Here is a 25,071-nt window from a genome sequence, read left to right as displayed (position 1 = left end):
TCTGCTTCATAAAAATCCATGTGGTCTCCAGTCAATGGCAGCTTCATTTGATTAAGAATGGGATTTTTCTTAACTGACTTTCTATCTTCTGCAGTTTGCAGCAATCTTTAGCACATTGCTATAGGAATGATAGTCACCCACTCAATTGCTTCTTAAAAGTATATAAATAAAAACCACAATTGCACTCAAACTTCCAAAAGAAACGGAAATGAGCATGACTCTTAGTTAACCGACTCTTTAAAGTGTGTTTATAAGATAAGCAGGGTGCAAAGGAGAAACCAAAGCTTGAGGTCAAACGGGGCAGACTAAACCAACATTAGTGCGAATCACAGAAATATGGAGAGCTAACAAAACCTAATGTATGTGATTCTGGGCCATCTGGGTCTCCTGTTCTACAGGACCAGTGTGCATGGAAAGCTTGTGTTGGAACCCTCTGAGGCAGTACTTTTTACAGCACTATGTGGCACCAGCACAGTCTGGCTACATAGCAATAAGACTAGGCTCCAAAACGCCCACGGATAACAACATCCAACCCTCTGATCAATGTGACGCAGGCACAAAGGTCTATCATTCAACTAAAACCCGGGCTTGACCTCCAAGCCTGTGAATTACTGTTTTGAGTAATAGGATGTGGCAAGTGGAATTATACACTCCACATCACCCCAAAAATCCCACCCTAAATGTGCATATGATGAAGGATCACCCCTGGGGTTGTGTTATGTTATATGGGCACAGCTGACCTTAAGAGAGAAATTATTGAAGGGGGTGGAGCAGGTGGCAAATCTAATCACACGAGGCTTTAAAAGAGAGAATTTTTCCTGTCTGGTGGCAGAAGGGGAAGCCAGGGAGTCTCAAATCATAAGGAGGACTACACAGGCCTTGGAGGGAGTAAGAAGCAATCCTGGTGGCCTCTAGGAGTGGTGCATGACCCCTGCTGAGAGACAGCAAGGAAATAAGCACCTTACTCCTACAACCACTAAGTTCTGCCAACGAGCTGAATGAGTTTGGCATGGATTCTTTCCAGAGCCTCCAGATAACAGCCTAGCCTGGCAGAAAACGTAATTTCTACCCTCAGACCCTGAGCAGACTATCTAGTTGAGCCTGTCGGACTTTTGATCTCCAAAACTGTGATATAGTTAATGGGTGTTAAGTCACTAAGTTTGTAAACATTTGTTATACAGCATAATATAGAAGGAAATTTATTGAACTTCCCGAGCTTCTGAAAAACATAATAACACAAATCCTTAATGGTTTTAATGAGAAGGCACACTATGTGCCTGGCACAGTATTTGACGTGCAGGGAGAATTTAAGATGCGATTACTGTACCTTTAAACACTTCATTTTACGACACTTCAGATATTTCTGACACATTTTGTAAGTCAACCTTTCTGAGACCCTCTGCAAACTTGTTTGGGTAATACTTCTGCCTCTGTTCCCCTATTAACTGAACAGATTTACAGGTTTGTGAAATTAAAGTGAAGTTTTATATGAGCTATCACAATAAAATAATCAGATGATTCTACAAAGCACACGTGAAAAGCAGTCTTGTTAATTTCTATGCACCCTCGGGTGACCATTAAGTACCCAGAACAAAAAGGATCCTCATCCTAATCGGTAAACAAAGGTCCCAAGTGCTCTAGGTTGTGGCTTTCTACTACAACAAAGAGCACCTGAAGAATGACCTGAAACCTACGTAAATCTGGTATCAACTTTAGTGAAACATATTAAATATTGGCCCCCAAGCAGAAAGATCAAGTGCTTTGTGAATGTTCGATTTGTTGAGTTGTGAAACTGCTCCAAATACTGTGCAGTTACCAAAGTACAAATGTGTGTTGAGAGAGAAGGGCAGATAGTTAATTAGGCTGGACTATTCGGAATGGAATAAGAAACTACGGTGTTTATTCTGAGAGAGAGAAACCATATCATAAAATTGAAAAGGAGTGAATCCATGAGGCTTTTGTCAGGATGACAGGGTAATGGACAACAGTTAGGAACAGGTAGCAAATTACAGAATGTGAGTGGAAACACACTGTGAGAAGGAAATAAAAACATTACCTCTTATATGTCATAAGAGGCAGGTGTGTTCAGAGAACTGCCATCTAATAGTGGGGAGCTCTGTGGACAGCGGTCCCAGGAGGTTATTATCCATCCAAAGAGTGCAAAGAAGCTGTAGGAAGCTGTTGGGAGCAGAGAAACGTCGTCCACATAGGAAATATGGTGAGGAGGCAAGGCGAAGTTGGGGTATTTGATTTGGGTGACCATAATTCCCAGAGCAATGTGCTACGGGAATTGCCAAAAACACAAAGTCAATCAAATAAAATCATATCCTGGATCACATAACGCTACCATTTAACAAGAGACCACGTGTATCATTGGGCTGAATGTCTGACCTTTTGCACACAATGAAGAGATGGATCGTTGTATGCTTTTTCTTTTTCAATGCCAAACAACTATGGGTCCTGATCCAGAAAACAGGGCTTCTATTGTATTTGTAATTGGATGAAAAATACGTAAAGGAAAGAAGGAAATTTCATCGGTTTACCCCAAAGTAACCCATTCAACAAATATCGATCGCCCACTACAATGCTGTAAGTCCTGGCTATGATGTAAAGATACAACGGTGATCAAAGTCAATGTCATACCTGTCCTTGCTGAACTCACCATCCAGTGAGGAAGACAAACCCACAGCTATTATATAATAGTGGGAATTACTAGAAGAGGACACTACGAAAACATATGAGAGAGGTGTCTAGCCTGAAAAAGACCTTCTGAAGGAAGTAACATGGAAGCTGGGACCTGCAGGGCAAGCAGACATTCCTTAAGTGAGAAGGGGATGGGACCGTTCCAAGTGGAGGGGGCCACATACCGAAAAGCTAGAAGGTAAGAAACTGAGTTGTGTTTTTGAGAAAATGAAGACATTCCCTAAAGCTAGGGCTATACTCAACATATATACTTGCCTATAAACTGGAATACTTTTACTTTGTTATTACTGCTTTTATGTAGGTTTTTAAATTGGGCAGTGCCAAAGTAGAAGTGGTTAGGAGCTCTCCCTGATTTTATGTATGAAGTCTGCTCTTATGTATGAAATCTACTGCTCAGTCTAGATCCTGTGAACATTTTTCGATGGAAAAATTCTTGCTACACCCAAATGTTTGAAAACCCTTGTTCTTAGCAAAAGGGGCAAGTTTGTATTTCCATTTTGTCATACATACCCACGAGATATTGAAGTATATAAATTATAAAGTCACCGAGACTACGAAACAACAAAGATACAAGCAACAAAATATTTTGTTGTGAAGTCATTTAAAAAGTAAGGAAATTCTAACCAATCGAAATGACATTGAAACTAACAGATTAAAACATCAAACAAAAAACTAAAGTCCTTATCCCTAGTCTATGCTCTCTAAGCCTTGGTTATACACAGAGAAAAAAAAAAAACTGAACTAAAATATATTTATCTTTTTGTCATCGAGGAATAAAATTGACAGCTATTAAGAATTTATTTCCTATTGCTAAACCACTGAAGATAGTGTAATGCTCAACTAACAAGACTTTAAAATTCTCAAACTAGTAGATTTCCTCATAGATACAAACATATCCTTCATTCAACACAACAGTTAGAAGTAGCCACAATTTTTCTTTAATTATAAACAATTACTATGAGCTGTATAGAACTTAAACCACATCTTATTTCATATTATTATTTGCTAGCAATGATTGCTGAAGTACAGAAAAAAAATATACAACTGTTAACCCTTGTATCCAGAAAAATATTTACATTTTATCAAATGTGAAATAAAAACCCACCTGTTACGAAGCTGGCCATAACAACCCTTGCCATCCCTGTGCCCTTATACAATGTGACTTCCCCACTCCTCCCATTAAGATGTGGAGTCTATTTCCCCTCCCACTAATCTGGGCTGGCCCCGTCCCTAGAACTTGCTATGACTGAGAGGATGTGACAGAAACAATGAACAATCTGAAAACTAGGTCCTAGGAGGCCTTGCCACTGTGTTTTCTCCAGCTTGGAATGCTTCTGCAGCCATGAAAGAAAATCCAGAGAAACTACTAACTAAGAAACTACATGGAGAGAAAAATTCAGACCACAGCCAGTCCAAGTTCCCAGACATGTGAGTGAGGAGACCTTGAATAAGACCAGACAAGACCAGCAGAAAAGCTGCCCAGCCAACAGAGAGAATCACGAGAAATAACCAAGTGTGGTGGCTTTAAGCTACTACATTTTGGATGTTTCGTTACATAGCAACAGATAACTGAGTCACTATATATAAATTTTTCAATCACAAGATTTAGAAAATATGAGTTCATAATTCCTTGTCAATATAGCCTTCTGTAACATGAAATCAGCTAACCTTCCATAGCACTCTGAAGTACTTTTCACAACCTCATTTTTTCCTAACATAACCTATGAGCTAATTATTATTACTATCCAGATTTAAAGAGGAGGAAACAAAGGCTGATTCGTTGACCCAGCTAGTAAGTGTGCCCACAAAACGGAGCCTCCCCATTAGTCTGTGAGCTTCTTTAGAGAAGGCTTATCTAACTAACACTTTGCATCTCCAGCACACGCACGGTGACCAAAATAAAGAAGGTATTTTTCAAAGGCTGAATGGATGAATGCATGGATAGACAGCCGGATGAATGAATCAACTGGCACTTCCTTTGCTATTTTAAATATTTAAGAAAACTAATACACACGTAGCCCTCCCCCAGGCCCAGCACCTCCAAGGTCTTTCTTTTCCATGCTTGTTGTTTTAGCTGCTTTTCACTTGAGTTAGTACCTAGATATTTTCTATTCTTGGTTGTCTTCTCCGAAGTCAAATTCTATTTCTCAATGTTTCTCTTAAAACTGAGAACTTGAAACTGAACATAATAGTGAGTTTATCTAAAACTACTCTCTGTAATCTGAACTCTGCATCTTTAAGAAAGTAATATTCTTTGTGGATTTCAAAAGTTCGTCTGAAATAAAGCATCACCTTAAATAAAACAAAAATAATTTCTAGGTTTTAACACGAAAAGATCGAATCACTCTAGAAATCTGTTGTAAAACCAAAATGCCTTGGCTAAATTTACAGTCAATAAAATTCAGTGAGGAAAATGTACTGACTCTGTAGTAATCTACTTGAATCGAGGGAATAAATGGACTCATTAATTTTGGCTTGCTTAAGGGCCTTCTTGAAATTGTACCATCGATTCTGGTTAATTTGGATAGAAGTAAAGAACTCAAATTGTTTTATTAAATTCTTTCTATTGCACATTTACTTCGGTCAGTTTTAAAAGAATACAACAACATAAATAGTCTCAATGTCTTAAAGTCAAGCACAGCTGGCTAAAACTCTTATGTCCTGTTGTATTCTATCATTTATCATAATGGGAGCATCACAGACCAAAAGTATCACTTTTTATCTCTGCCACACCCAGTCAAACATAATTCTGCGTTAATCTCCATGGAACTATGAAATCACGAAATCCCTGAAATGGTTAAGGTCTCATCAGTATTTTAAAAACCTATCTGTTCTCATCAGTATGTTAAAAACATACCTATATTAATTTTATTGAACTGACTTCGGTAGCCAGTTTAAAGAGAAGTTCTTACAAAGTAACTTTATAGGACTCACAAGAAGAAAAACATAATTTTATAAAATCTATTTCTAGGCAAAAATTCTTTTACTTTAAATATTTATATAATTTTATGTTCATGACACTATTCAATTTTAGTTAGAATACTGTATATACATGTATCCATGCTCACTAATGATTTCTCAAATTATATAGATGCTGACGATGAAGAAATCGAAATCGAAATCTCTAACTTCAACAACTCTGCCAAGGTTCTGCTCTTTTGCAATAAATTACACAGGGCTTGGCAAACTATGTCTTTAGAGGGCAAATCGGTTGCAGCTTGTTTTTGTTCTATATTTTTACCTTTTTAAAATAATTAAAAGAAGAGTTTAAAACATTTAAAAAGAAGATTCTATAACAGATTCCATATTTGGCCCACAAAGACTAAAATATTTACCTTCATGCCCTTAACACAAAACATTTGTCAATTCCTGACCAATGGATGTTGCTACCTGTACCCATCACTATCTCAAACTTAACCTAAAACCAAAGTTTTTCTGCCCAGACCTATAAAAACTCTTACAGACTATAGGAGAGAAAAGAATACCTCCCAGCACACACTCCCCTTCTCCCAAAAAAAAAAAAAAAAAAAAAAAAAAAAAAAAAAAAAAATTCTCTCTAGACAACACCACCTTCTGACAACTCTCCATTTCTCTCCAATTCAACATTGTCCAGAGCCTCTCTGTGACCCCAGCCAGCCATCTCTATGTATTCCTGGATCCCTGCTGCTATTTGCAACAACTTAACCTGGGCTTGTGTGTCCTTAAGGTTGAACTGTCTTAACTACAATCTTTCTCTCTTTGATTCTACTCTTTGTATTCCTTGTGGGTTCATTTATAACAACATCATTGCTGTCACTCAAATTTTATCAAGTCTTCCTACTGCTTACTATTATACGTCTAAATACTATGGCACTTTTAATAAATAAATACATGTATACATACATACATACATACATACTATGGCACTTTCAAAGTCCCACTTAACTCAGGCACCTGGATTTCCAAATTTTCCATTTAGTTGACAATAGCAAGTTTCTTATTTCCCTCCAGTTAGGTCGATCACTTTACCACATTCTACTTATGTTCCATGCCTTCGAATATCTAAAAGAAGGATAATTTTTTACTGATTAATAATATTAAAAGAATAATTGCTAACAAATAATCAAGTACTACTTACCAGTGACTGTTCTAAGCTATATATATATTTTTAACTAACTTTTTTATTATGCCAACTTTTAAGGAAGGTAATACTATTATCATCATTGTAAAGATGAGAAATCTGAGGAACAGAAAAATTACATAATTTGCCCAAAGTCACCCAGCTAATAGATGGCAGCACCACAGCAGGAAACTGGGCAGCCTGGCTTGCATCCGAGTTTTTACTGCTATACTACGCTCTTCTCAATTATACCAATGTTTACTCCTGTTTGGAAGATCCCTACTACCTAGCATTCCAGAGGCTCCTACGTTCTGGAGAAACTAGAAACACGATCTAGGTATAAGCACTAGACAACAGGTTACCCTTGGGGTCAGAAAGACATGATGCAAGTAGGTGTTTCAGCGAGGAGGGTAAGAAGGCTAAGAGAAACAGAGGGAGAAGAAGACATGCGAGCAATAAATTCTCCTTCCGGGGGTTGATATCTTTGGGAAAGTGAGTGGAGAGTACACTTGGGGGAAAGCTTGGTCCTGCCTCTCTGCTTTGAAATTCTTAATGGATAGCAATGGGAAGGGTAGCCCCATTCTAGAGGCAGTGAAATGTGATAGAAAAACAAAGGTGAGGATTAGGTACGCAGAGAAGAGGACTGAGTTAACATAACGAAGCCTCCTCTCTGGAAGGAATTCAGAAGTTTCTGCCTAAACCCACAAGAGAACATAAAAGTTGGCAGAGAAAGAGCCAGCAGCATGCATGAGAGAGCAGCGGGGAGGTGGCATGAAGGAAGCCGACCACAGTAGAACAAAGAGGGCTTAAAAGCATGGCCCAGTAAGGTAAACTGAGGCTCAGATCATCTGCAGCATCTATCTTTTCAAAGGACTTCCACTTTAAAGAAAATCTCAGCAAGGATATGCATATATTTTCTAGCATATGTGGCACTAAGTATTATCCTTATCACGAAATCAATCATTTACCAAATTTTAATAAAATTCCAAAATGGTTTAACCACAATTGTAAAATACATATTGAGAAAAGAGAATCACACATCATGCATACTTTTTTAATGCACAAATTCCATCTCTGTAAAATGAGCTTTACTAATAACAGTGATGGCAGACAAAGCCTAGTGTCCCAAAAAAAATGTTAATGTCAGGTTAGCTTTTTCCACAGAATATTTAAATAAACGATTGCATCAGAAAATTAAAATTTAGATGGAGAATTAAGTAAGCTTACTTCAGTAGATGATGAAAGTGAGGTTGATGCTTGTGTACATACATGACCAACCCTCGGTGTGTATGTGCCTATGGCTAACCCTCAGAGTGTTCAGACAACTCGTTAAATATTATGTGCATTACAATACCAAGACAAAAACAAACACCCTTCCCAATATCACCCACTGTAAGAGAACTAGAAGAAAAAAACACTGTTTGAAAAATTAGTATTTGATTCAACTCCACTCTTCCTGCTGATAAATGAATAAATAGAGCTCTGAAAAGTAGAAGACGAACTTGTTTCTTAATCCTGTTGACTGGACAAAGCAAGTACATATTTTTTTTGAGGTGACTGGCATAAGGAGAGCGGAAAAAAAGGGTAAGAATTAAACCACAGATGCTCAAACACAGGATGGACAGATGTGTGCTCTTACGAAGATGGGCCATGCCATCTCAGATCCCAGACTTGCTCTGCTCGAATCCTTTCATCTTAAGTTATCCCACAGAAAAATCATACCATCGTCTCAACAGATGGCAACAATAGTCATCGCTTACTGAATTCCAGCTATATTCCAAGGGCAATGCCAAACACATTACAGGCTTTAGCTCATGTGCCATTTACAGAATGCCTATGATTGCTATCTGCACTTTATAAAAGATGAAACTGAGAGCAGAGCGTAAGCAGCTAGCCCGAGGTTGTGATGCAATGCTAGGTGGCAGAACTGGGCTTCAAATTCCAGTCAGTCCAATCTCATCAACACTGCACCAGTCTTGACCTAAAAAATACCTTTGGCAAAATTCGCTACACATTTTTTTAAAATAATAAATTGTTAATAATAGGAATAGGATGATAATTTCTTAATACAATCAAATCTTCCTTAAACTAATTCCAACTTCAAACCTACTAGCAAATCACTCTAAGTATCCCCACTGTACTCAAGAATAAGAAAGGATACTCGGGTGGCTATTCTTTGGCACCTGGAAGAAATTTCTGGAATTTCTTTTCTTTTTTTTTTTTTTTTAAGATTTTATTTAGTTATGAGAGAGAGAGCGCACACAAGCAGGGGGAACAGCGGGCAGAGGGAGAAGCAAGCTTCCCACTGAGCAGGGAGCCTGATGCGGGACTCCATCCCAGGACCCTGGGATCATGACCTGAGACGAAGGCAGACGCTTAGCCAACTGAGCCACCCAGGAGCCCCTGGAATTTCTGATTAATAAAAATAAGGCGTAAAAATATACAGTTATGACTATTCAAAAACATAAAACCATTACTTGTAGATTCTACAATTATTTTTTTGATTCTACAATTATTTAACAAAGCTAATAAGCAAATTACCTGAGACATCATATGAACTAAAATAGCAAGTTCTATGAGATAGTTTGTAACAAAATGAATGAGAAATAAAAATTAAATAACCACTTATTTTCATGTTCATCATTCTGTATCTTAGCAATATGTAGAGGAAATTATCTAATTCACATTACTGACAAAATTATACGATACTTAGGAATGAATATGATAAGGAATATACTAGAACGATGTAAAAAATCAATAAAACTAGATTGAAAAGCAAAAAGGACAATCAGATAATTTGAGAAGCATATTTTATCCCTGAATGGTAACACTATATATTACAGAGGTACAATTTTTCCAAAATATTTCATAAGAAATGAAATTGGAAGTGAAATTGACATAAAAATTGATACAGGAAGTGAAATTGACACTATGATTTTAAGTTCATGTGTTAAAATCCACTGGTGTAAATAATTTTGAAATAGAAAGATTGAAAAAAAAATAAAAACCAGTCCTAGTAGATGTTAAAATTTACCACAAAATGAAAATGAGCGATTGACATATTGACAGATGTCTCTATGAAAGAATCTTGAAGCAGCAGGTAAGAGAACGGTTACTATTTAACAAAGATTCTGTGAAGCTACTGGTTAGCTATTGAGAAAAATTATATTCTCCTCTCACTTCATATGACAAATTCCAGCTTTTAAAGAAAGACATCTAGAAAAAAAATATGTTATGCAAGCTTCTGATTTCTGGATAGGCGTAAGGCAATTTTTGATAGATTTAACAAAATAAAAATGATTAAGTTCTATAAATTAATGTATAATGAATAAAATAATAAGATAAACAGACTAAAATGTGGAAATAAAAATTTAAAATGTACTGGTTCCTTATATATTAAAATTTGGTAAGAAAAAACATCTCTAAACACGAGAAATGAATAGATAAGTCAAAGAGTGAAAATACAACAAATGAGCACTTTGAGGAATTCAGTATCTACAGTAATCAAGAATGCAAGATAAAATGAGATAAAATTTCCCATTTAACAAATTTGCAAAAAATTACATTCTATTGTATTTTTTCTGTACAGGTAATATATTCACATGGTTGAGAAACAAAACAATATGAAAAGGTATTCATTTAGAAATCATGCCCCGATTCTTTTCCCTGTCCGCCCTCTATTCCCTCCACCCTCTTCTCTTTACGAAACAACCATTTTTATTAGCTCCTGTAAATCTTTGACAAGTTTCCTGACGAAATGCAAGCAAATTGAGAAATATATACTTATATTCCCACATTCCATAAATAAAATTTAAAAAACGACTAGCATTTTGCATGAGGTTGAATTTTTATGAATTGAAAGACTACTTGCATTTCTTGTGATGCAAACTGTCTATTCATCATCTTTGTCCATTGTTCTACTGCTTTTTAGTTCTCCCCAACCCCACGATTTCTAAAACATATTAGAAAACTCTTGGTGATTTCAGAGGTAAATACTTTTTCCCCGTTTATCATTCTTTAGAATTTCTCCAGAATAGCTGTTTTTTTGTTTTGTTTTGTTGCCAAACCAAGGGATTTAATGAGTCAGATTTGTCTTTTTCTCCTCTCTCTCTTTTAGAAGTTAGAATTGAATCATAGTTAGAAATCTTTTCAGTTACATTCTTTTGGGTTTTCTAAGTATTAAGTCGTCTACAATAACAATTTCTCTTGTCTGTGTTTGTTGACTAACAACTCTGGTAAAGCATCACTGGTAGGTGTGAGAGCTGGGCACCCTTACCTTGTTTGTCTTTTGGCAGAAAGAGCAGAAGTGCCTCTAGCATTTTGCCATTAATTATTATACTGTCTTTGGGCTGAGTTGGTGTGTGTATGTATGTGTGAATGCATAGTTTGTTATGGTTACAAAATGTTTAACTCTTACTTTATTGGGTTGTCTCTTTTTTAAAAAAAAAAAATCCAAAATGGCTGTTGAATTTTGTCAAACGAACACTCAGCATCTATAGAGATAGCATATAATTTTTCTCTCAGATCAATTAATATGATGAATTCTTTTTAACAGAGTTCATAATTTTTCATTCCTGGAATGAATTCTACTTCGTCATGATACATTACTCCTTCAATGAGTTGCTGGATTCTTTCTCCTGATAATTTTCTGAGGAGTTTTGCATTGATATTCATAAATGAAATCATGGATAGTTTTCTTCTTGTGAAATTTTGACCAAGCTTAGGTGGTCAAGGATACTATGACCTCATGAAAATTATTTAAAGTTTGTATTACTCTGAAAGGGGTTAAATCACACTGAAACCATCTCTTTAAAAAAAAAAAAATCACCAGTTAGAATGTAATATACAAATGATGAATATCATCATATCTAGAGAACTAATACCCAGAGTAACAACTTTAAAAAGATATATGTTGTAATATTTAAGGTAACACATAAGTGTAAAATAATATTAATTAACAAATTACAGAGGAAAAGGGGATAATAAAAAGTTGATTAACCCACACAAAAGCAAGAAAGGAAGAAAAAGCTACATAAAGAGATAGGTCATATAGAAAACCACAGCTGGATGGTAGATAGAAACATAACTATATCAGTAATTATATTAAATGAAAATGGACTAAGATTGCCAGGTGAAATTAAAAACAAAAATGTGAAACAGCCACATGTTGTTTACAAGAGACATGCCTATAACATAGGGACAAAGACAGGTTGAAAGTAAGGGAAGGGAAACTATGTATCATGCAAACATTACATGAAATAATCTGGGGTAGCTATACTAATTTTGGAAAAAGAAGACAGTAAGCCAAATAACTGTATTAGCAAGACAGGAGGGCACTTCATACCCATGAAAAGGTCGGTCCACCCGGGATATCACAATCCAAAAGATAACCTTCTAAAACCACAGCTTTAAATGTTATCAAGAAAATGAATAGAACTAGATGAAAAAATAGGCAAATTCACCATTATAGTGGTGAATTCTCACAAGTTCATAGAATAACAATAAAATATAAATTCAGGAACAAAGAGTAGGTCTGAAAAAAAAACCAGTACACCTGACCTGCCTGACTTGAACACCGCACTGCACCAACAACGGCAAAATTCACACTGTTTTCAAGTTCTACGGGAATGTTTGCCAAAGCTGACCATATGCTGGGTCATCAAGCGAGTCATTACAAAATTAAAAGGACTGAAATTATTCAATGCTTATCCTCTGACAGAATTCTGGCTGCGAAATCAATAACAACAAAGATAACTAGGGAATTCTTAATTGCTTGAAAATCAGGCAATACGTTTTTGAATAACCAATGAATCAGAGGAGAAATCCCAGTGGAAATCAGATAAACAATAAAGATATGACATCATCATTAGACACAGAAGAAGTATTCCATCAAGGAGTGCGATTCCAGGCAAGCAGCAGGAAGTGAAAATGGGCAAGAAGCAGGAGAGGGGAGAGAGCCCACGGAAGGGAGGACTGTGGGGCTGGCTGTTGCTAAGGGTGCACAGGGCATAACTGCACCATAAGGGGTCACTCCCCGCCAGAGAAAAGGTCAAGAATGTGCTACTAACTCCTGCATCATTCTGGTCAACGATGAGCCACAGAGCCAGCTCATTCCCATCTCCACATCAGAAGGAAAGCCCAGGCAAGAAGCCCATGTGAAGTCCCTCGGGGTTCCCAAGAGGCGGCGTAGGCCTCTGTTCTGAGCCCCTCCACCTTCACCCCTGGGAGCTGCCCCCAAGGAACACAACCCCTTCCTTCCAGTGCATTCCCCTCCTTTCGGAACATGCTCTCTGAAATCTGCCACCAGTGGGAACAGAGAATCTTTCTCCATTTCTTACAGCAACGACTTCCTCTTGGAACTTCTTTCCCACTTCTTGGACTACTGACCTCCTGGCGACTGGGGGCATCTGCCGTCACAGGGCCCTCCCGTCTTGCCATTCCTCTGTGTCACTCAGTAGGGCTTCTCGCACAAATTCTGCTGGCCTCAGCTGCTTTTGCCTACACAGACACCAGTTTGGATTTTATGGCTTTTCACTGTCTCTGGGGTTTGTCATGGACTCGGTTTGTGAGTCACCCTGCAATCCCATGCTATATGATTTCCCGGAGGGAAATTACACTGGGACCAAACTACTGCCCTCTTTGTCACGGCACCAGGAAGAATTGTTTTAAAACCTCTCTGATGTCAGCACTAGTGAGGATGCGGTGTCACCAAGTTCACAGAATGGTGCCAAAGGTATTAATTTATACATATTTTCTGGAATATGTGTTGAGCACCATTAAAATATTTAAAATGTCAGACATCTTAATTCTCCCCCTAGGAAATTGTTCTTAACAAAATTGTCAGAAATCTGGACGGAGATTTATTCAAAGATATATTCACATAAGTATTATTTTTTTTTAAAGAAGATGCTTTATTTTTTTAAGATTTATTTATTTGAGAGAGAGAGAGAAAGAGCACGAGAGTGGGATGAGGGGGACAGGGAGAAGCAGACCCGCCACCGAGCAGGGAGCCCGATGTGGGAGTGGATCCCAGGACTCCAGGATCATGACCTGAGCAGAAGGCAGACACTTAACCGACTAAGCCACCCACGCACCCTCATAAGTATTATTTTTAATAACCACGAATTTAAACAATCATAATGGATTGTAATACATTTTAAATCAGAGTATTATACTCACATTAAAAATAATATTTACTTATGTAATGTCACAGGGAAATGTCACCGTCTGCTGTTAAGAAAACAAAACTACAAGGTAAATGTTCAAACTTTTTTATACCCACTATGCAGAAAAAATAACGATGCAACGAGTTGTCTCTTAGTAATTGCACTGCAGGATCTGATATTTTCCCCACGTTACGGTTTCCTATAGTTTCACTTACTATTATAATGAGCACATATTACTTTGATAATCAGAAAAACAGTAAGAAAAAAAATTAAAAACTTGATATAAATTGAGTTAAAGATGGTGAGTCAAGGCCACCCACGCCTGTAGGTTGAAGTCCCGGCCAAAATAAAAGGAAGAGAAGGCTTTGAGTGAAAGCATGTACAAATGAGATCCTATATAACTTATTCTACACCCAAATTCAGCTTTCTAAATGCATTTATTCTCAGAATCTAAAAAAAGAAAACAAAGATAATGATAAATACTGCAAGTGACATTCAGTTAGCACAAACGTCAATGTGGCCAAAATTTCTTGGGCACAGAGTCTAGCATGCTTCCCAACGGATTCCCCAAAATAAAAGCTACCTTCAAAGGAACATCCTATAGTAATAGCAGCTTTCTGGACCCTCCTTACGGTAACCCCCGTGCTCATTACGAAGCATCTTACAATTGATGGTCTGCTTTGACTATGCAAATTGTAAGAGATATATCTTTAATTCTACCCAGCCACCATTCTTCTCAACCCTCTCTCACATGAGACAAGAACAACTATCACAGGCCTGCACAAAACCACCACATCAAAATGCCTCTGTCTGGAAGTACCCCAAAGGAAGCCATAACTAAAAATCTAGAATCAAGGAGAATGAGAAAAACAGAAAGCACATGACACTTTGCTTATGACCTCAAAACAACTGAAGGGAGGTGCCTGTTTAACTTGCATATTGCAAGTATGATTTCATTTAAAGAAAATTCCCATTTCTTGCCCCCAGAGTTGACCGTAATGGTTTTTTAAAAAAATAATGTGTTTATTCATTTTCATAAATCTCCCATAGTGACAAGACAACTCAGAGCTACGTTGCTATTGTAAGAATGTCACATGTTCTATCCCTCAATATCCATAATGCCCTCCTGCTTCTTCCCTGAGTTCTCAGTGGTCACTACTTCTAATATGTGTCTACCCTAAGACTGTCAGTGAGTTGTTTCTTGAGTTTGGGGAATTCTTAATAAAAATTCCAGGAAACAGAGCAGTTTCAAGGAAGCATATGACACATGCTCTTCATACTTTTTCTTTCAATTTATATTTCCTTTGTTATTTTTTGATGCCGGAAATGATTGCACAAGAGAGGAATTACCTTTTTCCTCCGAGGATGCTTACAGTTTTCAATTTTCATAAACACCTTTACTTACTCTTTTGTTTATCCTGATCTACACACATGCTACGGAATTTTTTTCTGAAGGGATAAATGCAAATTATAACAAAGTAAAAATAAAACGCGTGTTTTCACTTTAGCAAAAAGAAGTCAGTTCTTTGAATTTCCATATCTGTGACTTTTTGTTCCATTCTTGAGACTGAACTTAATTTCACCTTGTTCTCAATATTTTTCAAAAGTTTCAATGAGTCATTCAAAAAATCTGACCTACATTATTCTCTAATTTCCTTACACTGGTGAAATCATTCAGAAACTGAGTGGTTGGATTACATATATTGTTTGGCTTTAACATCTCAGTTCCTTTAAAATTAAACTAGTAATATAGAAGAAAGTGAGACAGAATTTCTTCATCTTATATGCGTTGGGCAGGCAAACCATGACCCACAGGCCAAACTTCACCCACCACCTGTTTTGTAAATAAAGTTTTATTGGGACAGAGTCACACCTATCCACGTCTATGGCAGGAATAAAGGCAGAGTGGAGTAGTTTCAGTAGATGATTTGGCTCATAAAGGCTAAAATATTTACTATTTGACTCTTTTCAGGGAAAAAAAACCCTGCCTACCTCTATCATGTACGGTGTTCTCTAGCCTCAGAAAATGCATTAAACATTTTATGACAAATAGCATTTTCTTTTATAACCAAGATACTCATGTTTAAATTTCTGAGTATGTTTATGTATATATAAAACTTCAACTGGTTTTCCACATCTTCCTTATTATTAGTTACATTATTACATAAAAGGGTCTTACTACATGATATAATTCTTAAAAACTTACTGATACAACCTGCTGTGGGCTGGCTCTATGCTAACACTGACTTCTATGCTTTCTGTGATAATACCAGCATGGCACGTGAAGGGCTACTGCTTTCAAGAACCAGATGGCAGTCTATAGGAATGCATTCTGTAGGAGTCAAAGGTAGGGATTAAAAGATTTATAATTATGTACTGAATAATACTCCCTTCTTTAGATTTATGATTATTTCCACACCTGATCATGCTAGAAAAGACAGGGAGACTCATATGAAGAAAGCTTCAGAAGAAGTCCATGGGAATTTTTTTGGATTAATCTTTCCTAAAATCTTCAGACTTCCCCATAATTTAACTCACATCCATGTTGACTACACCACTTCATTTTGGAAGACAAATAATCACACAACATTTTAAATATACTATAATGTTTCACGCAGTTCTCTAGTAAAATGTTTTTCATTTCCCCAAAAATAGCACAAAGCAAATGTGATGTCCTCAAATGTATTTGTGGACTTGAAACCAAGATACTGACCAACTCCAAGGAAGACGCTGAAAATAAGTTACAAATATCTATTCTAAGAGTGGAGTAGCACAGTCTCCACTCAGACGCTCAATGGCGAAACACAACATTATAACATATTTTCACGGAATATGTGATTTTGAAGGGGTTTGACTATGCCAACAGATTACACCATTAGAAAACCCGAAAGTCGGATATTTCCTATTTTTAAAAAAGGTAGTCAAACTTAAAACATTTTTAAAAGGTAACCAGCATAATTCCTATTTTCTAAAATAAGAATCATTTTAACCAAAATTCAGTATGTCCCATGATATACAGGATATTTATGTTAATAATAACAAAATTACCTATCTAATCTTATAAATCTTACTGATTTAATAAAAGTTTTGGGGCGCCTGGGTGGCTCAGTCAGTTAACCATCCGCCTTCGATGCAGGTCATGATCCCAGGGCCCTGGAATCGAGGCCCGCATGGGGCTCCCTGCTCAGCAGGGAGTCTGCTTCCCCCTCTCCTTCTGCAGCTGCCCCTTCTTGTGCTCTATCTCTATGTTTATCAAATAAAAAAACAAATCTTTAAAAAGTTTCATATAATTCTAAGTCCAAAAGTGTAGCTATTCAATATACATGCCTATATTCAGAACCTTCCTGAATTATTTAAAATATTTATTCAAAACTTATCGTGTATAAGAACCTAGTAACTGGTTCTGATCCTTAAGGAACTTGCCAACCAGTGGGGGAAAACTGCAAACAACTAACTAATGCACTTAGTGTTTGAATAGAAAAATAAAGAAAGGCCCATGTCAAAACACAGTGTGAGACAATTAATTCTAGAGACGAAGAAGATGAGGGATTAGGAAAGGGTTCAGGGAGAAGGTGACATTGGAGCGGGCCTTTAAGGATGAGCAGTGTTACTCTAGTAAAGCGAATGCTGCCCGCAGAGGCTCAGAATTCAAGAAGGTGGATGAGGAATGATATTTTAAGAGGATTTTGAATGTGGCTTTACTCTTGCCCTGGAATTGGTGAATAGAACCCAGTGCTGGGGGATAAAGAAGCATTAAGTTGCCCCACATTCTAAAGAGAGTTTTAAGCTAGGTCCAGACGCCTGCTCCAGTGTTAACGCAGAGATAAGCAAGCCCTTATTACTTTTATCTCCTCCAGATCACCAAGTTCACCCCAAGAACCATTCCCGAGTCCATACACAGAACACTAAAATACCAGGAAGGAAGAGAAAGGCAATGGTTAGAATCATCAGCCAAGGGAATGATGAGAAATGCTATGGGACTACACATAAAAGAGACTGTGCTACAGACTGAATTGTTTCCCCCCAAATTCTTATGTCACAGCCCTAACCCCATTGTGGTGGTATTTGGAGATATGATTAGGGTTGAATGAGGTCATAAGGGTGGGGTCCTCATGATGGGATTAGTGTCCCTAGAAGAAGAGACACCAGAGACCTTATTTCCTCCCTCTCTCTCCACCACTAAGGACAGAGCAAGAAGAGAGCCATCTGCAAGCCAAGAAGAGTCCTCACCAGAGAAGTGAATAGCTGCCACCTTGATCTTGGAGTGCCCAGCCTCCAGAAGCCCAGGTGTGATATTTTGTTATGGTAGTCTGAGCTGACTATACAGACTGGCATCTCATCTCCTGGGTAGACATCATATCAGCTCAAGGGATTGCTGATTTGCTGTTAAACTTACCTGACCAAAGGAAAAATATAATAATAATGGAAAAAAGCATCAGATTTTATTTCCAGTGTTTGATTCAGCAAAGCTATGGATCAAAGCTGTCCTCTGCAAAGGGACTCAGATCATCAGACCTGGTGGGCTATCCCACTCGTGGAGGGATCTGAGAGGGTAGGAAGAGGTTAAGACTAATCACACAGAGAGGGCCGGTGTGAGGAAGAATTCACACATGTCCCACAGAAATGCCCAACTTTGGAACCCTCCCCCACAGAAGGTTTCAACATGAGTTACTGTTAGCCAGGAAGAGAAGCAACAACCAACAGAGAATGACCTCAAATCAGAAGCTCTCTGGTCCTTCTGCCCTATGTCCCTTCTCAGTCCCAGCTTCCATCAGTGACAACCGGGAGGCTAGAAGGCATGAAAATTGTGAACCACACTGTCTTCCCCCTACTGGTCCCACAGGTCTAACTTGAACTGGAAGAATGCATGAAGGTGAGACTGGGATTTTAAATGAACTCCACGGTTAAATCATTGGAAGTAACCAGCATGCTGTAGGATTTGACAGTTTGCAAATGAATCATTGCAAATGGATTATGAGGGCACTGGTTCCAGAAACATTTCAGAGTTACCAAAAATATATCTCAGATACCATCTGTTATGGAGGAAAAGGAAAGAGTCAATGATAGGTCAGAAAAGACTAATTTGCTTTGGATCTATTTAAGGCAAATTCCTATTTTCATCATTTTCTCCCATCCTCTAACAATATCTTTTCCAAGTTTATTCCCTTTCAAATCCCCCTTTTTAACAATCTCTCACCTGATGCATTACTATTATACAATAAGAATAACAAGAATTCTTATTAAGCTTTGTGTTGACAGAAAAGATTAAGGTTTTTGAGAAAAATGTTCAATTTCAAAGTTGGTCTTGGACGTAGCCATCAATCTTAGCATGTTTTTTTCTTTTTCATCTCCACCTGTGCATCGTACTCATGTAACAGCCAACCCCTTAATCCTGGTTTTGCTTCCCACTTCCCTGGTCTCCTCCATCATCTCCTAAGAACTTCTTTGAGATTCTTCTTGGATATTTTTCTATCCTCTCTATAAAGCTCCATCAACTTTATCAGGCACACCTAAGCGAGGCCCATTCCTTGGACCCTTTTTCCTCTCCTATCAGGAAACAAGCTTCCTTGACAGCCAGAGCAACTGATGAATTCTGCATAGGCAGGAGAATAAAATTAGCAAACACATGGAAAGCCACAGGACGGGCACTCAGACCCCTCCGATTTTCAAACAATGTCCCTGAGAAACATCTATGGCTTTTTGGCTACAGCTGTTTACCCCTGAGCTTCAAAGGGGAGGATGAATAAGAGCACCTAAGACTGTGGTTTAAAGCTGGTTGGACTCAGGACCTTCTAATCCTTCACCTAGTAGCAAGGCAGACTCATGTTTCCTAGCCCGGGGAGATCGGAGGGTAGCTTCTTCCAGAAACACCTAAGAAGACGCAACAAAAATATTTTAAAAAACAAAAGAAACTCGAACTCAGTTCTCCTGCCATTTTGCCCCAAGAATCTGCCCCAGGTTAAGTGACATCCTCTTAAAAACGCTGTAACAAGGTGCCTTCTCCATAAAGGCACAGCAGTAGTACCAGAAGATGAGGGCTGACCTAGCTAGGTCGTGGGCCACTATGTGGACAAATACATGTTTGGAAAAATTTCTCTCTTCCCTTGGACTTTAATGAGCACCTATTTAAATGGAACTAGAAACAAAGAATGTTAGATACTCCCAAGAACTTGCAGCTGGGTGTCCATATATCATAGAGAGAAATTGTGTCATGAAGAAATTAAGTGACTTGCTCTGAACAGCAAAGCTATGAAGGAATTGAAACGCATTCCCATTAAGATGTGAAGGTGCTATTCAGAGCTGTAGTGAATACCAAGGCCCTCACTATGCCAGCTGACAGCTCAGGGTGGGTTCTCTCCCCAGACACGCCCCAGTGGAAGGGGCTGGCTAGCAAGATCACACCACTTCCTTGTGGGGGCCTGGCCTCCTTCGCAGGAGTTGGAATGTCCCGGAAGTGCCATCTGGGCTGCAGAGCACTCACTCTCCACGGGGCCCACTGGCCAACTGCATCCCTCTGCACCTGCTCCCTTACCTTAGGAAGATGGCTTACTTCCATCAGGTGTCCTCCCAGGGAACACGCCGTAGTACACCTCCTGCTTGAGTTTCTAGATCAAAGTCTGCTTCCCGAGGAACTCAAGCTACAAAAACAGTCTATTCTAGTACTTGAGAAAATGGAACGCTGGGAAACACTTGGCCTACATTGACATAGATTATTGCAGGATTTCTTTTAATTTAACAAGGTGCACTATGAATCCCCAGTGAATATCCAGGAGTTACAGAAAGTTATTTAGCCAGAGAACCCTCTTTTTATATTGAACACCTTCTGAGACTGTTGGTGGAATGTGCTCTGGGAAACATGAATGCTCTTCCCTCTAGCTCACATTAGAATATAATTGCTAAAGTTACTCATGTCTCTATGTCCTGTAATAGCAGAAGATGGGAAATAACTTAAATCTCCACAGAGGACCGCTTAAACAAATTATGACAGAGCCATAGAATGGAATATTATGCATCCACAGGAAAAAATGAGAAGGTCTTTAAGCACCAGTATGCAAAAGTATCCAAGATATATATTTTTAAGTGCAAGAAGCAAGGTTACTCCATAGTACATATTTGTTTTTTAAAAAAAGGATTGAACATATGTATATGTGTCCTTGTGCATGCACGAAATATTTATAAAGTATGAACTAGGAAATGATAACAGTGGTTGTTTCCATAAAAGGGAATTAAAAGCAACTTGGTCCCCTCTGAATTTTAAACCTGAATAGATTACCTTTTGAAAAAATTAAAATATTAAATATTAGAAACAAAACATGCAAAGTATTAAAAAATTAAAAAATTAAATATTAGAAACAAAACATGCAAAGTATTAAATACTTCAGTACTTTGTCTAGTTATATCTGAAGAGACTCCGGAAAACTAATGTGTAACATCTCTACAAAGTTCCTTAGATTATGAGCTCCTTGAAGACAGGAACTATGTCTTCCTATTCATTTATTTGTAATGCCAAAAGCCTAGCAGCCTGCCCGAGCCGGGGGAGGCAGTCAATCATGTGTTTTTTCATTGAATCCTATTGCCTCCATACAGCAACAGATTTAAAATAGCCCTTTTTTCCATTCTTTCTTTTTTAATATTAAATGAAAAAAAAAATTAATGTAGAACCAGGGAATCGCTAGAAATGGAGGAAGAATAGCACATTCTTTTAATGTATTTTCCTGGTTTGGTTTTTCTGTTATTAGCCTTCAGTCAGCAACACCTGAAAAGTGTCCGGAGCTAGGCTGTCCAATACAGCAGCCACTAGCCATATGTGGCTATTTAAATATAAATGTAAATTAATTACAATAAAATTAAATTAAAAATTCACTTTCTCAGTTGAGCTAGCCACGTTTCCAGGGCTCAAAAGCCACATACGGTTTGGGGTTACTTCAGTGGACACAGCAGACGGAGAACATTCTCACCACTGCAAAAACTTCTTTTGGACAGCACTGATGCAGGCATAGCAGAGACTGTGGTTTCGGTCCTGTCTGGCTGAGTTCCAATTGAGCCACTATAACTGACAATAAGGTTTAGTGGAGACTAACCAATCTCCCCAGGCCTCAGTTTCTTCATCTGTACAATGGGGAAAATGATAGTGCCTCCCCTCACCGGGTCATTGTAAGGGTCAAGTGAGTTCATTCGTGAAAACTACACAGAACAGGCCCAGGCACACAGTGAGCACTCGAAGCTGTTACTTCTCTGTGATTACCAACCGTGAATGTGACACCTCACCACGAACCGGTCATCATCACCCTCACTATCAGTTATTAAAGTACCAGTCTCCAGAGAATAAAGCTTACACGAATTCCTTCTTCAGGAAAGACTTGTGAAGAAACAATGTTGGGTGAAGTAAAGACGTGTGCTAGTGGTGTGGTGAATTTGCATTCTGGTGTGAGCTCTTTATTGGGTCAAATCCTGGAAACAAATATTTTCATACTTTGGACTGCAATGGCCTAGTGGGATATGATTTTGAAATTCTCACAAAGAAGGCATCTGTCATACTTTGCCACATAAAGACCAAAGTCTAGTCCAGCAAAACCGAAGGGGAAGAGGCAGCTGGGTCAGTCACGGTGAGGTTTTTATAGCTGGTAAATGTGAATTAAATTTTGAAGAACATAAATCATGATGAGAGGAGAGAGAGAAATCGAGAAGAATGGCCAAGGAACAATACCAAGGGAAAGGAAAAAGAAGCGAAAGAAGACTCGTAGCTTTGGCCCTTCAAAAATCAAGGAATATTTTCCTTTAATCCCAGAGGCCAAGCCATTCCCTCGCTAGTCTGTGGCTTCCAACAACAGAAAGCCAGATAGACCTGAATTTACTAGTAGCCAGTTTTGGTCTCTTCAGTGCTACTGTGTGGTATATCTTCATATATTATAATAGGAATACTAAATATATATCACTTTGAACTCGAAACACATATATAGGAAAGCTATTCTGGTGACTTTCTGACCCTTCAAACATTTGCAGTTAAAGATAAACAAGCCAAAAAACCAAAAATTGCTCATGTGTGTGTGTTAAATGAGGGTTCTTCTTTTGAAGTCTTTGGGTATTTATATAAAAAGACCTATATAAAAAGTATTCTTCACCATAAAACTCAGCCAATTATTACTAGCCAATTTTCCAGGACTGTCAGTACAGGTAATTGTTTAACTATTAAAGTGTATGTTGTGATTTATAGCGGCCATGATGGCACCACGTGACTGCTCAGTGCTGGCACAGAAGACGGCTTATCTGCTTGCAGAATGAAATGCCGCATGACAACTTACAATGACGCACACTTCTTATTACCTGCCGATAGTGACCTATCAGGGAAAAGACAGCTTAATTATACAGCACATCTCCTGGTGGCCTGGATTCAAACGTTCCTTTGGCTTCTCACCAATCCCTTACAGAAGCAAAGAGGTAAGATGACCACAGTCCCCAGAAATAACACTGATCATTAAGTAAAAGAGTCTAAGGCAAAGTAGATCTTGTATATTAAATACAGATGCACTCCAGGCCCATAGTCTCTCAGCCCCGTCTCCAGGCAGTCTCACCAGAGCTGGCTCTCGCTCCTCTAATGTTTCATTTTTTTCTGGCTGATTAGGCCTTTGGTCTCTCCCATTCCAAATACCCAGCTGGTTATGAGCTGCATCAAGTAATTTATTCTGAACACCAGAATGTGGTCACAAATTTGCTGTAGTCGTCCCAAACGTCTTGTTTCTAAAGCATTGCTGGGCTCCTTCCTCAAGAGTAACCTGAACTTCTCAAGTCTCCACAGCAAAGCAGTAGTGCTTAGAAAACTGTTAAGAGGGGGCGCCTGGGTGGCGCAGTCGTTAGCGTCTGCCTTTGGCTCAGGGCGTGATCCCAGCGTTCCGGGATCGAGCCCCACATCAGGCTCCTCCGCTAGAAGCCTGTTTCTTCCCCTCCCACTCCCCCTGCTTGTGTTCCCTCTCTCTCTGGCTGTCTCTCTGTCACATAAATAAAATAAAATCTTAAAAAAAGAAAAAGAAAACTGAGAGGTTGGGCGCCTGAATGGCTCAGCCGGTGAAGAGTCTGACTTCAGCTCAGATCTTGATCCTGGAGTCCAGGGATGGAGTCCCACATCGGGCTCCAAGCTCAGCAGGGAGCCTGCTTCTCCCTCTGCTATTCACCCAGAGGGTGTTCTCTCGTTCTGTCTCTCAAATACATAAATAAAATCTTTGGGGGAAAAAAAAACTGGTAAGAGGCAGACTGTCTCCATTCATAAAATGTACTTGCAATGGGCAGAGTGCTCGGACCCTTGAGCTCTACGGTGGCCCATGTGGCTGCTGGCCTCCTTATCCCTGGGCTGGACGCAGCACTTGTCTACCTTTGACGGCACTGCTGGCCCTTCCCTCTGCACCAGGCCTGCGTGCAGTCACCTGGGACACAGCTAACAGAATGCCTGACCCTAGATTAGGACATTCATCAGCTGTTGCAGTTCTTTATCTCCTCTTTCCCGGGTCTCACAAAATATTCTTATTTAAATACTAGTTACCAAAACTACTACTGTGAATAGATGGCCATTCCTTCATTCTTTTCTAACCTTTGCTTTTCCTTTTTCTCTGCTTTTTATCAACTCTTTCATGCTCCTCAGCTTGTGTGCAGAGAAAAATGGTAATACAGACCTCCTCAAAAACGTAGTGTGCCCCATTCCTTCTATGGGCTTACACACTTGTCAACAGCATTTCAAATTCCAACCCTTTCTGTTGGCGGAGTTTGTACAGAATACCCCCAAGTGGCTGCCTTTTTGTGGCCTAAAATGTCACATTTCTTTTGAAGCTTTTGTTTTGTTTTGTTTGTTTGTTTCTCTTTTATCCCTTTCAGTGGGGCTTATAGAGAGACAGAGTAAGGGGCCGCTTTTTGCGCCAGAGCCATCCCATCCCCACCTAACAGAGGCTGTCCTATTAACTTCAGTGACCAAATTACTAACGAGAAGATTTTTGACCAACGTGGAATGGGAGCAAACGAAACCACAAGCCTTGTAGGATATATCATCAGGAATAGAAAACAGCATAGAAAATAATCTCCATTCAGACAGAACACAGCCTTCTAGGCAACCGCCAT

At 38.6% G+C, this 25,071-nt stretch overlaps 1 protein-coding gene and 1 pseudogene across 3 annotated transcripts in view; both read right to left on the bottom strand.

Moving 5' to 3' along the window:
- IL15 (interleukin 15) overlaps nucleotides 1–25,071 on the bottom strand; it is a 76,057-nt gene that overhangs the window by 35,738 nt on the left and 15,248 nt on the right. The gene's annotated exons all lie outside the window — the stretch shown is intronic.
- The window catches only part of LOC148109073 (uncharacterized), a 31,620-nt pseudogene continuing 15,898 nt past the window's right edge, over nucleotides 9,350–25,071 (bottom strand).

This window comes from Ursus americanus, chromosome 13 (genome assembly GCF_024610735.1).
Source record: "Ursus americanus isolate L20-20 chromosome 13, mUrsAme1.1.p, whole genome shotgun sequence".
In the NCBI taxonomy this organism is placed as follows: Eukaryota; Metazoa; Chordata; class Mammalia; order Carnivora; family Ursidae; genus Ursus; species Ursus americanus.
The sequence above is the reverse complement of the archived record's forward strand: the minus strand, read 5'-3'. Positions and strand labels throughout refer to the sequence as shown.